The sequence below is a fragment of the Pogona vitticeps genome, chromosome 1 (assembly GCF_051106095.1).
Source record: "Pogona vitticeps strain Pit_001003342236 chromosome 1, PviZW2.1, whole genome shotgun sequence".
Lineage (NCBI taxonomy): Eukaryota > Metazoa > Chordata > Lepidosauria > Squamata > Agamidae > Pogona > Pogona vitticeps.
The window spans coordinates 308,372,382-308,392,372 of record NC_135783.1 but is presented as its reverse complement, the minus strand read 5'-3'; the positions used below and the strand labels follow the sequence as shown (position 1 = coordinate 308,392,372).

Below are 19,991 nucleotides of genomic sequence, written 5' to 3'. Positions count from 1 at the left end.
TGTTACAGATACAGTGGTGCCTCGACTTACGAACGTCCCTACTTACGACCGTTGTGAGTTACAACCAAGTCCGGCCACAAAATTTTGCTTCTACTTGCGACCGGAGCTTCCACTTAAGAACAGAAAAAGACAGGGAAAAAAGGTGGGAAATTCAAATTGCTAACTGTAGGTGGCAACGAGGCTGCTTCTTTATAGCTCTTTCACCCCAGCAGTTAGAGAGTGTGTGCCGTTGTCGGAGGCTTGGGACTGCCTCCTTCTGCTTCTGAGAGTGTGTGTGTTTCTGCAGGGAGGCTTTGGGCTGCCCTGTAAGGTAAGGTGCTGTTTTCTGCTTTTCAAAAACTGTTCTGGGTGTTTTTGGGTGGTGGTTTTGAGCTGGGGGTTATGTTTCTGTGCTATGATGTGTCTTGGTGAGTTTGTTTTTTGGTCTCTCCCCCATTTCTGATGGGTCTTGGGGTTTTTTGTTGCTTTTTGGAGTGTTTTTCCCCATTTCCAATGGGTCTTGGGGGGTTGTTTTTTGGAGGGTTCTCCGATTTTCAATGGGTCTTGGTTTGGTTCCTTTTTTGGGGTTCCCCATTTCCGATAGGTCTTGGGGGGTTGGGTTTTTGGCTTTGCCCCCATTTCCAATGGGTCTTGGGGGGTTGGTTGCTTTGGTGTTTTCCCCCCCATTTCCTATGGGCCCTGCATGCTTCCATTGCTTTTTTCCTTGATTTTATTTGCATTTCTGACCTGCCTCTTTGTTTTCTGTGCATTTCAGATCTGCTCCATTTTCTATGCATTTCCAATGGGTCTTACACGCTTGACTGCTTTTCTTTTTTTCCCCTTCAGATGGAAGGGATGAATCACATTTCCAATGAGTCTTGCAGTGATTTTTTTTATGATTTTTTTTCTTTGGCCAGAATGGATTAATTGCATTTCAATGCATTCCTATGAGAAATGGTGCTTCAACTTACAACCATTTTGAATTATGACCATCTTCTGGAATGGATCATGGTCATAAGTGGAGGTATACACTGTAATTAGACAGATTAGCATGGGATTATTGCTCTCACTCATCTTTGTCCAACAGGACAAGACCTGACATGTGGCGTTGCAGTAGTCTATTGTAATTATATCTCCCCCACTAGATGTCACATTTTTATACAAATTTTAGAGCATTGCATTTTTAATTGTATTTTAATTGTTGTTTTTTTGTGGAATTCAAATTGTTGTAAGCTGCCTAAAGACCTTTGGATAGTGTGGTCAACATATAGGTTAAATAAATAAATAAATACATTTCCCAGTTCTCCTGTTCTGAATATATGTTTGAGAAAGTAGGAGCCTGGGATAGAAAAGGTATTCTGTTGATATACTACTTACCCCACGGCTCAATAGCCCCTCTTTCTGAAGTAACTGAGCTGGTATCAGGAGTGATGTTGGAGCCCCTTGGCTTATTGCGTGGAGTGACTTCAATGTCCATACCAAGGCAGCTCTGGCAGTCGTATCTCAGGACTTCATGACCTCCATGATGACCATGGGTCTGTCCTAAGTAGTATCTGCCCCCACTCATACTGCAGAGCACACTTTAGACCTGGTGTTCTGTACCAGGGTAGATGTTGGTGACGTGGGTGTGGAGGAACTCTCAGCTGTTCCATTATCCTGGACAGACCATTATCTCATGGGGTTTAAAGGTAAAGGTTCCCCTTGACTTTTAGTCCAGTCTTATACGACTCTAGGGGGCGGTGCTCATCCCCATTTCCAAGCCACAAAGCCAGTGTTTGTCCAAAGAGAGTTTCCATGGTCACGTGGCCAGCGTGACTAGACACGGAATGCCGTTACCTTCCCACTGTGGTGGTACTTATTATCTACTCACATTTACATGCTTTTGAACTGCTAGGTTGGCAGGAGCTGGGACAAGTGACGGGAGCTCATTCCATGGCGTGGATTTGATCTTATGACTGCTGATCTTCTGACCCTGCAGCACAGAGGCTTCTGCGGTTTAACCTGCAGCGCCACCACATCCCCTATGGTGGGGTTTAGACTCACTGCAACTCAGAGCCTTTGCAGAGGTGGAGAACAAGCTAATATGGTCTGCCCCAGAAGGCTAATGGATCCAAATGGTTTTCTGGAGGATCTTGGGGGAGTTTCCTGTAACTTTGGCAACTGATTCTGTTGAAACCTTGGTTGATCTCTGGAATGGGGAAATGGTAAAAGCCACTGAAATGATTGCTACTAAATGTGTCCACCCAGAAAGCAGAGACAAATTGGAATCCTGGTTTACAGGGAGCTGGTGGTGCTGAAACGAGTGGGACATAGATTTGAGTGACAATGGTGGAAAATAAGCTTCAGTTTCTGCACCCTGATGATGAGGACAGAACCTTGTTTATTGTCGTTGTTTTTGTCTACCATTTTGAGTGTGCCATTTGTTTGATCTTTTTTAGTATTTTTATACTTACTATTTTAGGTTTAAACATTGTCTTTTAATGATTTAAGCTGCTTTGGTTTTAAAAGCAGACCATTTGATGCAACCAGATGAATAGCTATTAAGGAAAAACCCCAGAGTGTAAAGGGATAATTCACTGGTTAGTCCCAACTAGAATGGACCCACTGAGTCAATGTCAATTCAAAAACTATAAGCACAGTAGTCTACTGTGGTTAGATTTAGCTAAAATATTCTAGATACCATCAGGGCTGACACCAAGTTTGATGAGGGCTTGGAGATATAGACATTCCCATATTGGCTAAACAGATGGTATATTATTATATAAAGACATCAAACCTGCAGTAAGATTCCATACAACTTTTTCAGATCCAAACAGCTATTTTAGAAGGAAAACAGGCGATTTTAACAAATAGTTCTTCTCTGAGGGTGACTGAATTGACTATCCCTACAGTAACAGGTTGTAACATATTAATCACAATCTTTCTTTGTCTGAGAAACCAGTATAGTTAATAAAGATATCAGATTTTTTTGCCCCAAAAGTGGCAACTTCAATAGAATTAAGGGTAGCTGTCAAGTAATCCTTCGTAAATGTTGAAAGGTATAGAGTACACCAACATATATGTGAAGTTGCCTGATCTCTGCAATCTCAAAAGAATGTTTTCTTAGATACACATTGATTCTGCCAACTCCACTGTTGCCTATTTAGTAACTTCCAAGCAACCCAGTTCTCCATGTGACCAGGGGTTTGATTTTCCTTGGATTCCATCCATTCTGACAAATATCGGCATCGTCGTCTAGTAGTTTAGTCGTGCCCGACGCTTCGTGACCCCATGGACCAGAGCACGCCAGGCCCTCCTATCTTCCACTGCCTCCTGTAGATGTGTCAATTTCATGTTGGTTGCTTCGCAGACACTGTCCAGCCATGTCATCCTCTGTCGTCCCCTTCTCCTCTTGCCCTCATATTTTCCCAACATCTGCAGTGATCATGGAGCCCAAGAAAGTAAAGTCTGTCACTGCCTCCATATCTTCCCGTTCAATTTCCCAGGAGGTGATGGGACCAGTGGCCATGATCTTAGTTGTTTTGATGTTGAGCTTCAGACCGTTTTTTGCACTCTCCTCTTTCACCCTCATTACAAGGTTCTTTAATTCCTCCTCACTTTCTGACATCAGAGTGGTATCATCTGCATATTGGAGGTTGTTAATATTTCTTCCGGCAATCTTAATTCCAGTTTGGGATTCCTCCAGTCCAGCCTTCCGCATGATGTATTTTGCATATAGGTTAAATAAGCCGGGGGACAATATACAGCCTTGTCGTACTCCTTTCCCAATTTTGAACCAATCAGTTGTTCCATAGCCAGTTCTAACTGTTGCTTCCTGTCCTACATATAGGTTTCTCAGGAGATAGATAAGGTGGTCAGGCACTCCCATTTCTTTAAGGACTTGCCATAGTTTGCTGTGGTCCACACAGTCAAAGGCTTTTGCATAGTCAATGAATCAGAAGTAATTATTTTTCTGGAAGTCTCTGGATTTCTCCATAATCCAGCGCATGTTAGCAATTTGGTCTCAAGTTCCTCTGCCCCTTCGGAATCCAGCTTGGGAGGTCTCGGTCCACATACTGCTGAAGCCTACCTTGAAGGATTTTGAGCATAACCTTGCTAGCGTGGGAAATGAGTGCAATTGTACTGTAGTTGGAGCATTCTTTGGCACTGCCTTTCTTTGGGATTGGGATGTAGACTGATCTTTTCCAATCCTCTGGCCACTGTTGAGTTCTCCAAACTTGCTGGCATACTGAATGTAGCACCTTAACATCATCATCTTTTAAGATTTTAAATAATTCAAAAGGAATGTCATTACCTCCACTGGCCTTATTGTTAGCCAGGCTTTCTAAGGCCCACTTGACTTCACTCTCCAGGATGTCTGGCTCAAGGTCAGGAACTATATTGTCAGGGTTGTCCAGGATATCCAAATCGTTCTGATATAATTCCTCTGTGTATTCTTGCCACCTCTTCCTGATGTCTTCTGCTTCTGTTAGGTCCCTCCCATTTTTGTTCTTTATCATGTTCATCTTTGCACAAAATGTTCCTCTAATAGCTCCAATTTTCCTGAACAGATCTCTGGTTTTTCCTTTTCTGTTATTTTCCTCTATTTCTTTGCATTGTTCATTTAAAAAGGCTCTCTTTTCTCTCCTTGCTATTCTTTGGAAGTCTGCATTCAATTTTCTGTAGCTTTCCCTATCTCCCTTGGATTTTGTTTCCCTTCTCCTCTCTGCTATTTCTAAGGCCTCGTTGGACAGCCACTTTGCTTTCTTGCATTTCCTTTTCTTTGGGATGGTTTTTGTTGCTGCCTCCTGGACAATGTTACGAGCCTCTATCCAAAGTTCTTCAGGCACTCTGTCCACCAAATCGAGTTCCTTAAACCTGTTCTTTACTTCCACTGTGTATTCATAAGGGATTTGGTTTAGATTATACCTGAGTAGCCCAGTGGTTTTTCCTACTCTCTTCAGTTTAAACTTGAATTTTGCTATGAGAAGCTGATGATCAGAGCCGCAGTCAGCTCCAGGTCTTGTTTTTGCTGACTGTATAGAGCTTCTCCATCTTTGGCTGCAGAGAATATAATCAATCTGATTTCGATATTGCCCATCTGGTGATTTCCATGTATAGAGTCGCCTCTTGTGTTGTTGGAAAAGAGTGTTTGTGATGACCAGCTTGTTCTCTTGACAAAACTCTATTAGCCTTTGCCCTGCTTCATTCTGAACTCCAAAGCCAAACTTCCCTGTTGTTCCTTTTATCTCTTGACTGCCTACTTTAGCATTCCAGTTCTGTAGAATGAGAAGAACATCTTTCTTTGGTGTCAGTTCTAGAAGGTGTTGTAAATCTTCATAAAATTGTTCAATTTTAGTCTCCTCAGTACTGGTGGTTGGTGCATAAACTTGGATTATTGTGATGTTGAAAGGTCTGCCTTGGATTCGTATTGACATCATTCTATCATTTTTGAGATTGTATCCCATTACAGCTTTTCCCACTCTTTTGTTGATTATGAAGGCTACACCATTCCTTCTACGGGATTCTTGCCCACAATAGTAGATATGATAATCATCTGAGCTGAATTCGCCCATTCCTGTCCATTTTAGTTCACTGATGCCCAGGATGTCGATGTTTATTCTTGCCATCTCCTGTTTGACCACCTCCAGCTTCCCAAGGTTCACAGATCTTACATTCCAGGTTCCTATGCAGTATTTTTCTTTGCAGCATTGGACTTTCCTTTCACTTCCAGGCACGTCCACAGCTGAGCGTCCTTTCGGCTTTGGCCCAACCACTTCATTAGCTCTGGAGCTACTTGTACTTGTCCTCCACTCTTCCTCAGTAGCATGTTGGACGCCTTTCGACCTGAGGGGCCCATCTTCCAGCACCATATCTTTTAGCCTTTTGTTTCTTATCATGGGGCGTTTTTGGCAAAGATACTGGAGTGGCATTGCCATTTCCTACTCCAGGTGGATTGCATTTAGTCGGAACTCTCCACTATGTCCTGTCTGTCTTGGGTGTCCCTGCACGGCATAGCCCATAGCTTCTCTGAGTTACTCAAGCCCCTTCGCCACGACAAGGCAGCAATCCATGAAGGGAAATATCGGCATACTAAACCATCAATGGCTTCAGATGTCATCATAACTAGCACCTTGAACTGAACACAGAAACTGACAAGGAGCCAATGTAATCCGGCCAAGACTAGCAATATATGATCAAATTTACTGGACACAGAAATCAGTCTAGCCACTTCATTTTGGGCTTGCTGAAGTTTCCATACTGTTTTCAAGGGCAGCCCTACATACAGAGCATTACAGTAGTCTGTTTTTGAGATTAGCAATGTGTTGTTTGCGGATTTCAATGGCTTCCCTGTGAAGTCTAACATAATATTTGCTAGTATTGTCCAGTACTTCATTATTTTGAAATAGAATTTCATGTCCAGCTTGTTTTAGGGCATGTTCAGTTACTACTGATTTTTCCGGTTGTTGCCGGTAGTCTGCAGAGAGACTACCGGTTGTTTCTGATAGTCTGCAGAGAGACACTGCAGACTAAAACAACCAGAAAAATCAGCAGTAGCTGAACATATGCTAAAACAAGCTGGACATGAAATTCTATTTCAAAATACTGAAGTAGTGGACAACACCAGCAATCATTATATTACACTGAACAGGGAAGCCATTGAAATCCACAAACACCAGCAGAGCTTCAATAGAAAAGAAAGTTTTGCTGCAGCCCTATATACAACATGCAAGAACACCTCCTTGTGGTCGTTGTCTCACATTCTTCTGGCCTTTGTCCCAGTCCCTTCTATGTTGTACAGAAAAGATGGTGACCAGCCCCCAGTATCGAGGTAGCCAGGCCAGTCGGCTCTCCACTCTAACTCTGGTGCTGTTAAATGCCAGGTCTGTATCCAATAAGCCCCAGTTGATTCATGATCTTATCCTGGAGGAGGATGCAGACCTAGCATGCATAACCAAGACGTGGATCAGTGGGGAGGGGGGTCCTCCCCTCGCTCTCATCTGTCCGCCCAGTTATGCCATCCAGCACCAGGGTAGACTGGAGGGGCAGGGGGAAGTAGCCATTGTTTATAAATCCATCTTGTAGGTTACTAGGCACTCCTCGGTGGTAAAGCCGGGTCTAGAGGCACTCCACGTGGCAACTGGGGCCAGGGATGGTATTGGGATTTTGCTGGGTTACCGCGCTCCCCGCGTCCCAGCCATTTCCCTTCCGGAGCTGGCCGACTTTGTCTCCGCGGCATTGTTGGGATCCCTGAGGCTTCTGGTCTTGGGCAATTTCAATGTGCATGTGGGGGCAGAGGCTTCTGGGCCAGCTCTTGAGTTCCTGGAAACCAAGGCTTCCTTGAACATGTCCCAACATGTCACTGGCCCCACCCACATGGGTGGCCACACGTTGGACCTGGTCTTTTCCACTAATTGGAGCAAGCCTGATCTGATGGTGACTGACCTTGTGTCGGTCCCCTTGTCATGGTCAGACCACCACCTAATAAAATGTAACCTCTCAGTGGCACTCCCCCCTCGCAGGGAGCAGGGACCTATTTCTATGGTCCGCCCTCGAAGGCTACTGGATCCTGTTGGATTCCAGGATGCCATGAGAGGTGTTACGGCTGACCTAGCTGGCGCTCCTGTCGAAGCTCTGGTTGACAGCTGGTCCATCGCTGCCACTAGGGTTATAGACATGTTCGTGCCTAAATGCCCTCTCCAGCGCAGAGCTCGGCCTGCGCCCTGGTTCAACCAGGAGCTTCAAGCGATGAAGCGATATAGGAGAAGGCTAGAGAGCAGGTGGAGGAAGAACCCGACGGATTATAATTGGATAGCTGTTAGGGTCACAACTAACCTTTACCTAACTATGGTAAAGGCTGCATGTTGATCTTTCTTCGCTAACAGGATAAGCGAAGCTTCAAATCAGCAGGCGGAGTTGTTCCGTATAGTGCGCGATCTATCCAAAACTGGTTCAGGTGGTAGCCCCCACCCTAATTTCTCACCTGACCAGTTTGCAGCCTTTTTAAAATCTAAAGTGGAGGCCATCTGCTGGGAGCTCTCTCCTTTTTTGAATACAGTGAGTCAAGCAGAGATGTCCAGCGCTCCGCCTTGCCTGGTCACCTTTGATTCTTTTCAGCCTGTGATTCCCGACACTGTGGACAAGGTGCTTGACCGCTGCTGGGCCACCACCTCCTCCCTTGACCCTTGCCCAGCCTGGCTAATCAAAGCAGCCAGACCAATAACAACAGAATGGGCCACAGTAATAATAAATGGGTCTTTCCCTGAGGGCAGACTTCCATCTGCCCTCAAGGAGACACTCATTAGGCCCATAAGAAACCTAGTTTGGCGGCGGACAAAACTGCCAATTACAAGCCCGTCACCAATTTTTCTTTCATGACCAAGTGGTCCAGAGGGTGGTGGCCGATCAGCTTCAGGGCTACTTAGGTAAAACAGATGCCCTGGATCCATTTCAGTCGGGCTTCAGGCCGCGCCACAGTACAGAGACGGCATTGGTCGCCCTGTATGATGACCTGTTGAGGGAGGCTGACAGGGGCAAAATGTCTCTGCTGGTCCTCCCCGACATCTCAGTGGCCTTCGATACCGTCAACCACGGTATATGCCTGGGGAGGCTCTCCAAGTTGGGAGTCGGTGGCTTGGAGCTAGCCTGGCTCCTTTCCTTCTTGGAGGACCGCCCCCAGAGAGTTCAGCTTGGGGAGAGTGTCTCGGCCCCATGGAATCTCAATTGTGGGGTTCCACAGGGGTCGATTATCTCCCCAATGCTGTTTAACATCTATATGAGGCCGCTGGGAGGGGTCATCAGGGGATGTGGGGCATCGTGTCATCAATATGCCGATGACACCCAGCTCTACATCTCCTTTTCACCAACTGCAGGTGAAGCCGTCCTGTCCCTTCAGCGCTGCCTGGGGGCCATACTGGAATGGATACAGGAGAATGGGCTGAAGCTGAACCCGGACAAGATGGAAGTTCTGAGGGTGGGTGGCCTCGTGGCTGGCGGCTTGGGTGACTCTCATGTTTGGGAGGGTGACCCTGGCCGCGAAGAGTGGGGTCCGCAGCTTGGGCATATATTTGGACCCGGCACTCACCATGGAAATGCAGGTGCCACCGGTAGTCCGCACTGCTTTTTTCCACCTTTGGCGGATTGCCCACTTGCGGCCCTATCTAGACATGGGGGCACTCACTACCTTGGTGCATGCATTCATAATCTCAAGATTAGACGACTGTAACGTGCTCTACGTGGGGCTGACTTTGAGGCTGATTCGGAAACTTCAGGTGGTGCAGAATGCGGCGGCCAAACTCCTTACTGGAGTGAGAAAATTCCAACACATTTCCCCAACTCTGGCCGCACTGCATTGGCTGCCCATCCGTTTCCGCGTCGACTTCAAAATTTTAATGCTTACTTATAAGGCCCTAAATGGTTTAGGACCTCGATATTTGGCAGAACGCCTGCTCCCACCAAGGTCTACCCGGATCACCCGTGTGAGTCAGGAGGTGAGGCTGAGGAGCCTGACGCTGAGAGAGGCCCGGAAGGAGAAAACACGAAACCGGGCCTTCTCGGCGGTGGCTCCTCGCCTATGGAACAACCTCCCTCTGGAGAATTGTGTGGCCTCTATGCTGAGAATCTTTAAAACCCAATTAAAAACATGGTTATACATCCAGGCCTTCCCTCCTGTCAATACCTGATCTCTGTTCTTATTTTCCCTTATTTTATTTTCCCTTTATATTATTAAAATTGTTATCGTACGATTATGTACTTTTCTGCATTTTATTGTTTTATCCTATATTGTAAGCTGCCTAGAGTAGACGAGTCGCCCAGATAGGCAGGGTATGAATAAATGAATAAATGAATAAATGAATAAATGAATAAATGAATGAATGAATGAATGAATGAATAAATAAATAAACAAATAAATACCCACAATTTCAGGCATTGACACGAGCCATGGGCACAAACCCCCAGTTCAGTGGTTTGGCCCAATTCATTTACTATTACAACAGGTGTTCGGCAGTTCAGCACCCCATGCTCTGAGGTGGGCACCCACTCTGAGACATTGTCCTGGCTCCACCTCCTCTAGGCACTGCCTCTGACTGGGCACCTGCCAGAGGGGTAAAGGTAAAGGTTCCCCTTGACATTTAGTCCAGTTGTATACGACTCTAGGGTGCAGTGCTCATCCCCGTTTCCAAGCTATAGAGCTAGCGTTTGTCCGAAGACAGTTTACGTGGTCACATGGCCAGCACGACTAGACACGGAATGCTGTTACCTTCTCACTGAGGTGGTACCTATTTATCTACTTGCATTTGCATGCTCTCGAACTGCTGGGTTGGCAGGAGCTGGGACAAGCTACGGGAGCTCACTCCGTCATTTGGACTCGATCCTACGACTGCTGGTCTTCTGACCTTGCAACAGAGGCTTCTGTGGTTTAACCCGTACTGCCACCACGTCTCTCCAAAGAGGGACAGGGCACTAAACTACCAAACATTTCTTGCGGTATTAAATGAACTGGGCCAAACCGCCAAACCAGTGGTTTTTTATTTATTTATTTGATTTATTTGATTTGTATCCCACCCATCTGGTAAGTCGGTACCACTCTGAGCGGCTAACATAAAAATATACAGTTATAGTAACATAAATCCAAAATATCAAAGTATCAATTAACAAAACATAATAAATCATAAATAATAAATAAAAAAGAAGAGAAAAATAATTTAAATTAAATTAGATGCTGGCAGGAGGGAAGGCCTTGACATAAAGCCAAGTTTTTAATTGAGTTTTGAATGTACCCAGCGAAGGGGCCGCGCGAATCTCAGGAGGGAGATTGTTCCAAAGGCGAGGAGCCACCGCCGAGAAGGCCCGGTTTCTTGTCTTCTCTCTCCGGGCCTCCCTCGGCGTCAGGCTCCTCAGCCTCACCTCCTGGCTCGCGCGGGTGGTTCGGGTAGAACTTGGTGGGTGAAGGCGTTCCGCCAAGTATCGAGGTCCCAAACCGTTTAGGGCCTTATAAGTGAGCATTAAGACTTTGAAGTCGATACGGAAACAAATGGGTAGCCAGTGCAGTCTAGCCAGGATGGGAGAGATGTGATGATATTTTCTCCCTCCGGTGAGGAGTCTGGCTGCTGCATTCTGCACCATCTGAAGTTTCTGTATCAACCTCAAAGGTAGCCCCACGTAGAGCGCGTTGCAGTGATCTAATCTTGAGATTACGAGTGCGTGTACTAAGGTAGTGAGGGCCCCCGTGTCAAGGTAGGGCCGCAGCCGGGCAATCCGCCAGAGGTGGAAGTAGGCGGAGCGGACAACCGACGTCACCTGTGTTTCCATGGTGAGCATCGGGTCCAAGTGTATGCCCAAGCTGCGGACCCCGCTCACCGGGGCCAAGGTCGCCCCCCCAAAGGAGAGAGGGCCAACCAGGCCACCAACTACGGGGGGCCTCACCCTCAGGACTTCCGTCTTGTCCGGGTTCAGCCGCAGGCCGTTTTCCTGCATCCATTCCAGTATAGTCTCCAGGCAGCGCTGGAGGGTCAGGACGGCATCACCTGCAGTTGGTAAAAAGGAGATGTAGAGCTGAGTGTCATCAGCGTACTGGTGACACATCGCTCCACACCCCCTGATGACCCCCGCTAGCGGCCTCATATAGATGTTAAATAGCATTGGGGAGATAATCGATCCCTGTGGAACCCCACAGTTGGAGCTCCACGGGGCCGAGACATTCTCCCCAAGCTGAACTCTCTGGGGGCGGTCCTCCAAGAAGGAGCGGAGCCAGGCTAACGCCAGGCCACCGATTCCCAGCTCGGAGAGCCTCCCCAGGAGGATACCGTGGTCGACGGTATCAAAGGCCGCCGAAATATCGAGGAGGACCAACAGAGACGTTTTGCCCCTGTCAGCCTCCCTCAGCAGGTCATCATACAGGGCGACCAATGCCGTCTCTGTCCCGTGGCGCGGCCTGAAGCCCGACTGGAACGGATCCAGTGCATCTGTTTCATCCAAGAGTGCCTGAAGCTGGTCTGCCACCACCCTCTCCACCACTTTGCTCATGAAAGAAATATTGGCGACGGGCCTGTAATTGCCAATTTCGTCCGCCGCCAAACTAGGTTTCTTTCGTATGGGCCTAATGAGTGTCTCCTTGAGGGCAGATGGGAATCTGCCCTCAAGGAAAGACCCATTTATTATAGCTGTGGCCCATTCAGTTGTTTTCGGCCTGGCTGCTTTGATTAGCCAGGCTGGGCAAGGGTCCAAGGAGGAGGTGGTGGCCCGACAGCGGTCAAGCACTCTGGTCACAGAATCAGGCGTAACTGGCTGAAAAGAATCAAAAATAACCGGGCAAGACGGAGCGCTGGACATCTCAGCTCGATTCACTGTATTCAAAAAGGGAGAGAGCTCCCGGCGGATGGCCTCCACTTTAGATTTAAAAAATGCCGCAAATTGGTCCGGTGAAAAACTAGGGGGAGGCCGATCTCCCGGGCCAACTCCGGATAGGTCGCGCACTATACGGAAAAGTTCCGCCTGCTGGTTGGATGCTTCGCTTATCCGGTTAGCGAAGAATGATCTACTGGCAGCCTTCACCTTATTCAGGTAAAGGTTAGTTGCGACCTTAACGGCTATCCAGTTATTATCCGTCGGATTCTTCCTCCATCTACGCTCTAGCCTTCTCCTTATTGTGCTCATCTCTAATCCACAATAAATTGTGAAACTGATCCCCCTGCATATAAAGTACAATTGCTACCTGGGGAAGTTGGGATCCAATTGGGAGAAGCTATGTGTTCTAAAGCAGCGGTCTCAACTCTCCATCCATGTAAGTAGATACATCCCCATACATCTTTAAGAGAAGACTACAGGCATTTACTTTCAGGACTGCTGTCATGTTTAGCCAAAGCCACAAGTAATGATCCCACATTCTCTGCTTTCTAAGTTACACATTATCAGTTACTACTGTCCCCTGCTCTGTTGATTTATCTTCTGGCTTGTGATCTTTTTGTTCCTCTGCATTCTAGTGCTGTCTCTTCCGTCTTGCCGCTGCAAAAATACATGTGCTAAACCCATGATGACAAAATAGTGCTTTTTATCCCTGTGAGTTGCTGATGTAGAAGAGCTGTTGAGACACTGAGTCATATCCCCAGTTTGAATCTCACTATGAACACACTCAGGTCCTTAGGCAAGCTGTTCTCTAAGCCTCAAACTAACACTGATGGCTTACCTAACAGGACATCAAAGGCATTTTGAAGAATTAAAACTACATAAATGTTCAGGAAGCAGTCAATATCCACCTGTGCACACTCTCTCTTGTGGCTGCTACTCAGAACCAACTGCAAACACAGCAGTAAGCACCACTCTTATGATAATATCTTCCTTGCTGTGATGACGTTCTACAGGATATCTAGCTAGCAGCAGCCTGGAAGAAACACATTGCCCTCCCAAGAAGTAAAACTCACCACCACCAAATATTAATTTGTAACTGCAGATTCAGAAAAGTGTTCTAAAATTAATGTGTATTTACTTATATAATTATGTGTTGTCTACAGTCCTGCACCTTCCTACTGATGTCATTAAACTAATGGAAAACAGAGCTATGGGAAGTTGTATGAGCTTGCCAAGGTTGATGAATGTCACACTGAAGTTTGCTCATTCCTTTCACATCTACTCAATGTGCCATCTAATACATTACCCCTCAGACTTTTTAAATGGTATTCCAAATACATCTACTGCAATTTAGCTTAAAAGCAGATTTGATTATTCACCTAAAAGGTAAAGTGGTAACCCATACCTTAACTTCTTTGCCATTTGATACGTTAAACAGCCGTCATATCATAAACCTACTTTAATAAAGCACACAGTTATTAGAGCATTGCAGAATGGCCTCAGAGCATACAAGCTCCATTAAATTTGCTTACATCTAATTATGCCTGCCCTAGGCAGGTGAGAAATTTAGACCGATAAGATCTTCCTTTCTACCTGCAGCCAAAAAAGAAAGAAAGAAAAAAGAGAGAAAGAGGCAGCCATTTTCTACCTAATTACTATCTACAACTATTTATGGAATTTGCTCTTCAAGTGCCACAATGGGCTCCTTTGTACCATCAGGCCCATTCTAACTTGTTCTAAGCTGCTGTGATAGAAAAGCAAGTTTATCTTGCTTAAGGGATGACATAGGTCACCAGCAACTTCACCTCTGCCTTCGTTTCCTATTATATCACTCAAGATTTACAGATTCCTGATTAACTGTGTATTTTTTAAAAAATTAAATGGGTTTTGGTTTATATATTGAAATATAATTTGCTACTAAACAATTTGAGTTCAGTTGTAACACTATCCTCAAGGACATTAAAAAAACAAACTCACAATGAAAATCAAACTGATCATCATGAAGCGGGGTCGGGACAAGTCTTTGTTTTGTTTCTTGTACTAGATTTTCTTTTTCATTACAATTATTATAAGTTACACTTTAATTGAACTGATGAAGAATTTAGTATAACAGCCAAATGGCCATATAACCCCAAAGCACAATATAAACATTAAAATACTATCACAAAATATATCGTAGTTTAGTCGTTTCGTCGTTTCTGACTCTTCGTTACCCCATGGACCAGAGCATGCCAGGCCCTCCGATCTTCCACTGCCTCCGGTAGTTGTGTCAAATTTATGTTGGTTGCTTCGCAGACACTATCCAGCCATCTCATTCTCTGTCGTCCCCTTCTCCTCTTGCTGTCACACTTTCCTAACATCAAGGTCTTTTCAAAGGAGTCTTCTCTTCTCATGAGATGGCCAAAGTATTGGAGCCTCAGCTTCAGGATCTGTCCTTCCAGTGAACACTCAGGGTTGATTTCCTTTAGAATTGATAGGTTTGTTCACCTTGCAGTCCAGGGGATTCTCAAGAGCCTCCTCCAGCACCACAATTCAAAGGCATCAATTCTTCGGCGGTCTGCTTTCTTTATGGTCCAGCTCTCACTTCCATACATCACGACAGGAAAAACCATAGCTTTGACTATTCGGACTTTTGTTGGCAAGGTGATGTCTCTGCTTCTTAAGATGTTGTCAAGGTTTGTCATCGCTTTCCTCCCAAGAAGCAGGCGTCTTTTAATTTAACGGCTGCTGTCTCCATCTGCAGTGATCATGGAGCCCAAGAGAATAAAATCTATCACTGCCTCCATATCTTCCCCTTCTATTTCCCACGAGCTGATGGGACCAGTGGCCATGATCTTAGTTTTTTTGATGTTGAGTTTCAGGCCATTTTTTGCACTCTCCTCTTTCACCCTCATTACAAGGTTCTTTAATTTCTCCTCACTTTCTGACATCAGAGTGGTATCATCTGCATATTGGAGGTTGTTGATATTTCTTCCGGCAATCTTAATTCCAGTTTGGGATTCCTCCAGTCCAGCCTTCCGCATGATGTATTCTGCATATAAGTTAAATAAGCTGGGGGACTATATACAGCCTTGTCGTACTCCTTTCCCAATTTTGAACCAATCAGTTGTTCCATATCCAGTTCTAACTGTTGCTTCCTGTCCCACATATAGGTTTCTCAGGAGATAGATAAGGTGGTCAGGCACTCCCATTTCTTTAGGGACTTGCCATATAGAGAGAGAGATAAGAAAAACACAGTGTGATATCCTGACTTTAAATTCTAAGCAATCAGAAACCTGAAAGAGAGATGGAGTTGGTCTCATCTCTGTTAGGAGAAAATATTACACAACCAAGCCACAAGAAAAGGGTCTCCTCCTACTTGCAGCAGAGCATACAGATAGTGTTTTGAACAGAAAAAGCCATCTCTGGAGGTCTTAAATCAAAGGAAGAGTACCCACAGAGGCAAAATCAAGCAGCATCACAGAGGTGTGATAATTTCAGAAGTCTGAGAGTTCACACATTCCCTATCCACATCAACTTAAGACAACTTGGCGAAGCAAAATGTAGCAAAACTGGCACCAAAGCCCTACATTATAGTAGTCAACATGAGCCCTATGCAGCCTCCAGTGGTATCCTTGCGGCCTTTCCTAGAACTCCACGCCTTCCCAAAACTTCAAATAATAATAAAAAAAATTCTTAGCCAGCCCTTTTATGCCTTCTACATATCACGGGGGCAATTTTGCATTGTTTCCACGGGGGTCATAGAACTGCTTTACATTTTAATTAATAATGTTGGTCACTAGAAGGTTTAAAGCAGCCTTTTCCATTTTTTAAGGTAATAAAATTTTTGAGTTAGTAAAAATTCATTCTCGCAATCTCTTCTTAAAAAATTAAAAACATATATGCAAATTAACCTCTTTGGCTTGTCCCTCTTTTCTTAGCACCTCATCCTTTGCTGTTTATCCCTTGGGCTGCCAGCAAATTGACAAAATGGCCCTCAGCCCCGGATAAGTATACCCACCCTTGCACTACAGGGTGCAAAGCAACTTTCTGTATAATTGTTTTAAATGGTGGTGTGAGGATACTCACACTCACATTCTTTACTGGTTGAAGCTGCCTGCAAAGGAAAACACATGTATAACAAGCTGCATGAAAGAGGCTACCACAGAATGCATCTTGGTGACCAGATAGTATAGCTACTGAACTATTACGAAGCTTTCAAAAAAGCAGCCATGTTAGGTTGAGCATCCATATCCAGAAAAAATAAAAATAAAAACAAGGAATAGAAACCAAAAAATGTTGTGGCACCTTAAAGACTAACCATCTCCATGTGAACTTTTGTGGACATTTTTGTGGTTTTTTAATTTTAATTGGTTTTAATATATTTGTATTTGTATAGTATTTTAAAATCGTTTGGTTCCATAGGTTCACAAAGAGTGAAGAAAAACCACAGTTTATATATTGGGTAGGCATCAGTAATTAATTAGCAAGCTGGCAGTAACACTATTGTCACAAATAACAAACAGTATGAATGTTGGTTTCAACAGATATTCTATGCATATACCAATAATTTACAATGCTTTTGCTTTGTGGTATTCACACTATAAATTAGTCTTTTAAGTTCCTGGAATCTAAGCGACAGATACTGCCTTGCCACTTCAAAAATACTAGATTTAACTAAAGCCAAGAAGCATGCTGCAAGACATAGGTACTTTAAAAAAGAAGAAGCATCAAATCCTGCCATCTAAAAATATCTGCTGTAATTTGTGATCGAAGACAGATTTTTTCTAATAATTTCTCCTCCTTTGTATAAACATTACAAATGCACAGAATGAATGTAGAATGTTCTCATTTTACAGTTCACACCAGAAGTGTTGTAAAAATAAAATGATTCTGGCAAAGCATCACAGCCAAGGAAGAATTAATATTTTATTACTTCTTCTAATAGATACTCAAATTCCAACATAATATATTTTATATATAATAGTGAAGCTGAAGTTCCACTGTTAGCTCTTACCAATGGTACCCTCAAGACATGAACTCCTATTTTAAAAGAATATGAAGAAGAAAGCATTAAATGCTCAACAGCAATGGTTCACCTCATAGAACATGATGAGACTTGATTCATGCCAAGATTATACAACACAATTTATCAGAAATATATATTTTATCCACCCATGTAGAACAGATTCTTTCCTATTATGCTGGTCATTCTTTGGTCTAATGGGCCACAAACCTCTACTGACCCCAAAAGGAAAAAGGTCCTTTTATCAAATTTTACACCTAAAACCTCATCTAATACTTTTATGTGAAATACAGCTCAGAGGGTTGTAATTCTAAAATGATGTATTGACCTATTAATATGTTTCTCATCAGTTTGTGTAGTTAGAGAACTCACACACCATTCAATAAAACCTGACTTCAATAATGTGTAGGACATATCTCTGTGACCGGTCAAACCATCTTCCATAATAGGTCAGTTCAATGTTAAAATCACAGCATGGCCACTGAAAATAAAACTGTGTTGATTCTGAACTCTGTGGTGAAATCATACTCTTCTGAATATATTTGGAAAAATAGACCTAACATTCCCAATTATTAGTCCCATCTACAGTAGATTTATTGGATCAATGTGATTTACACAAAAGTCAATTTATCATTCAGTAACTAATTCAGTGAATTTACTCTAGATGGAACAAACAAGTGGATTTAGACTGGTATGTACTGCATGTGAAACTTGATCAGTAAATTGCTTGGTACAGTACTACAATGAGTTATTTGCAAGTAGCATTCCAATTTTTTTGCTCATCTTCAGAAAAAGCAGTTGTAACCAAACCATCATGCATGGCTGACTAATTATGCACTGCAGTACTACAATAGATCTGTTTGCTGCATGTTTGTGCTCTTCCAGAAGAGGATGTAGCTGAACCTGAATGGTGCTGATACACATTGGCTTAATCCATTACTGAGTCACAACCAGAGTAGGCCCACCAAATCAGTGAGGATCTGATGAATCAACTGCTGTGTAATGTATTCGTGAAGGTTTTCACGGCCGGGATCTAATGGTTGTTGTGGGTTTTTGGGCTCTTTGGCCATGTTCTGAAGGTTGTTCTTCCTGATGTTTCGCCAGTGTCTGTGGCTGGCATCTTCAGAGGACTGGAGTAGGAACTCTGTCCATGCTCTGTTGGTGTTTGTCATCGCTTTCCTCCCAAGAAGCAGGCGTCTTTTAATTTCGGGGCTGCTGTCTCCGTCTGCAGTGATCATGGAGCCCAAGAAAGTAAAATCTGTCACTGCCTCCATATCTGTATTTTATGGAAGTACTGGACAACACCAGCAATATGTATGTTAGACTGCACAGGGAAGCCATTGAAATCCATAAACATAAACAAAACTTCAACAGGAAAGAAGAACTAAACACGGCCTGGAGCCCCATTCTGAAAAATACAACCTGCTAAAGGTCAACGAACTCTACCCAGCCACAAAGGCCAGGGATCATTGCACAAAAAAAGACCAGCTAACGACACCCATCAATCTCAGTAACAGATTATCTCTCCCCCCACCACTCCCTTATCACAACAAAAACATGCTGATCACCCTATCTACAGTGGGGTCTCTACTTAAGAACTTAATCCATATTGGAAGGTGGTTCTCAAGTTGAAAAGTTCTTATGTTGAATCTGCATTTCCCATAGGAATGCATTGAAAACCATTTAATCCGTATCTGCTCTTTTCCGTCCATAGAAACTGCAGTAGAACCTCTACTTAAGAACTTAATCCATTCTGGAATGGTGTTCTTAAGTTGAAACGTTCTTAAGTTGAAGCAAAATTTCCCATAGGAATGGACTGAAAACCAATTAATCCGTTCTGGCTGTTTTTTTGTTATGTAGAGGTGCGTTCGTACATTGAAGCATTAGTTCCCATAGGAACTAATGCAAAGCTGGTTAATACGTACTCTACCACTAGGGGGAGAATTTTTTTTAACCTAAGATGACCTAAGGTTAAAAAAAGAGCAGGAAAGGTTTTTTTTTTCCTGTTCTTATCTTGGATTTCTGTTCTCAAGTAGAAGCAAAATTTAGCAAATGGAGCTGTTCTTAAGTTGGATTGTTCTTAAGTAGGGACGTTCTTAAGTAGAGACCCCACTGTACTAAAAAAAGACAAAAGCGTTCCCACAGCTATAAATACTATCCAACAAACACCAACAGAGCATGGACAGAGTTCCTACTCCAGTCCTCTGAAGATGCCGGCCACAGAGACTGGCAAAACGTCAGGAAGAACCTTCAGAATACAGCCAAAGAGCCCAAAAAATCCCACAACAACCAACTCCTGTGTAAGTTCCGATGATTCAATAGGCCTATTCTAGATACAACTTAACTACAGAATTTCAGCCATTATGAAGAGAGGACAAGCTGCTCTACAGACATTCAGACTAAAAATGTATCCTCTCTAACTTATGCTTATGGACAGCTGTTCTTGATGATAAAATGGGATACAACCCCTGAATGCAATCTGATAGGAAGCAAGTAAAATGGAAGGTGGAAGACAGAAGATGTAGAAAAGGAAAAAAAGAACCTGTGGTGAAAATCAGGATTGGGCTTCTGTTCTGTCACAAATTACTGCAGTTGCAGGTCTGTTCTGTTTATTGCAAAGTTACATATTTCTTGCTGTTAATAATGTTACTGTTGTGGTTATATGCCATCAAATTGCTGC

At 44.0% G+C, this 19,991-nt stretch overlaps 1 protein-coding gene across 4 annotated transcripts in view; it reads right to left on the bottom strand.

Annotated features, from left to right (window-relative positions):
- The window catches only part of DPH6 (diphthamine biosynthesis 6), a 335,370-nt gene that overhangs the window by 239,677 nt on the left and 75,702 nt on the right, over positions 1-19,991 (bottom strand). The window lies entirely within an intron of this gene.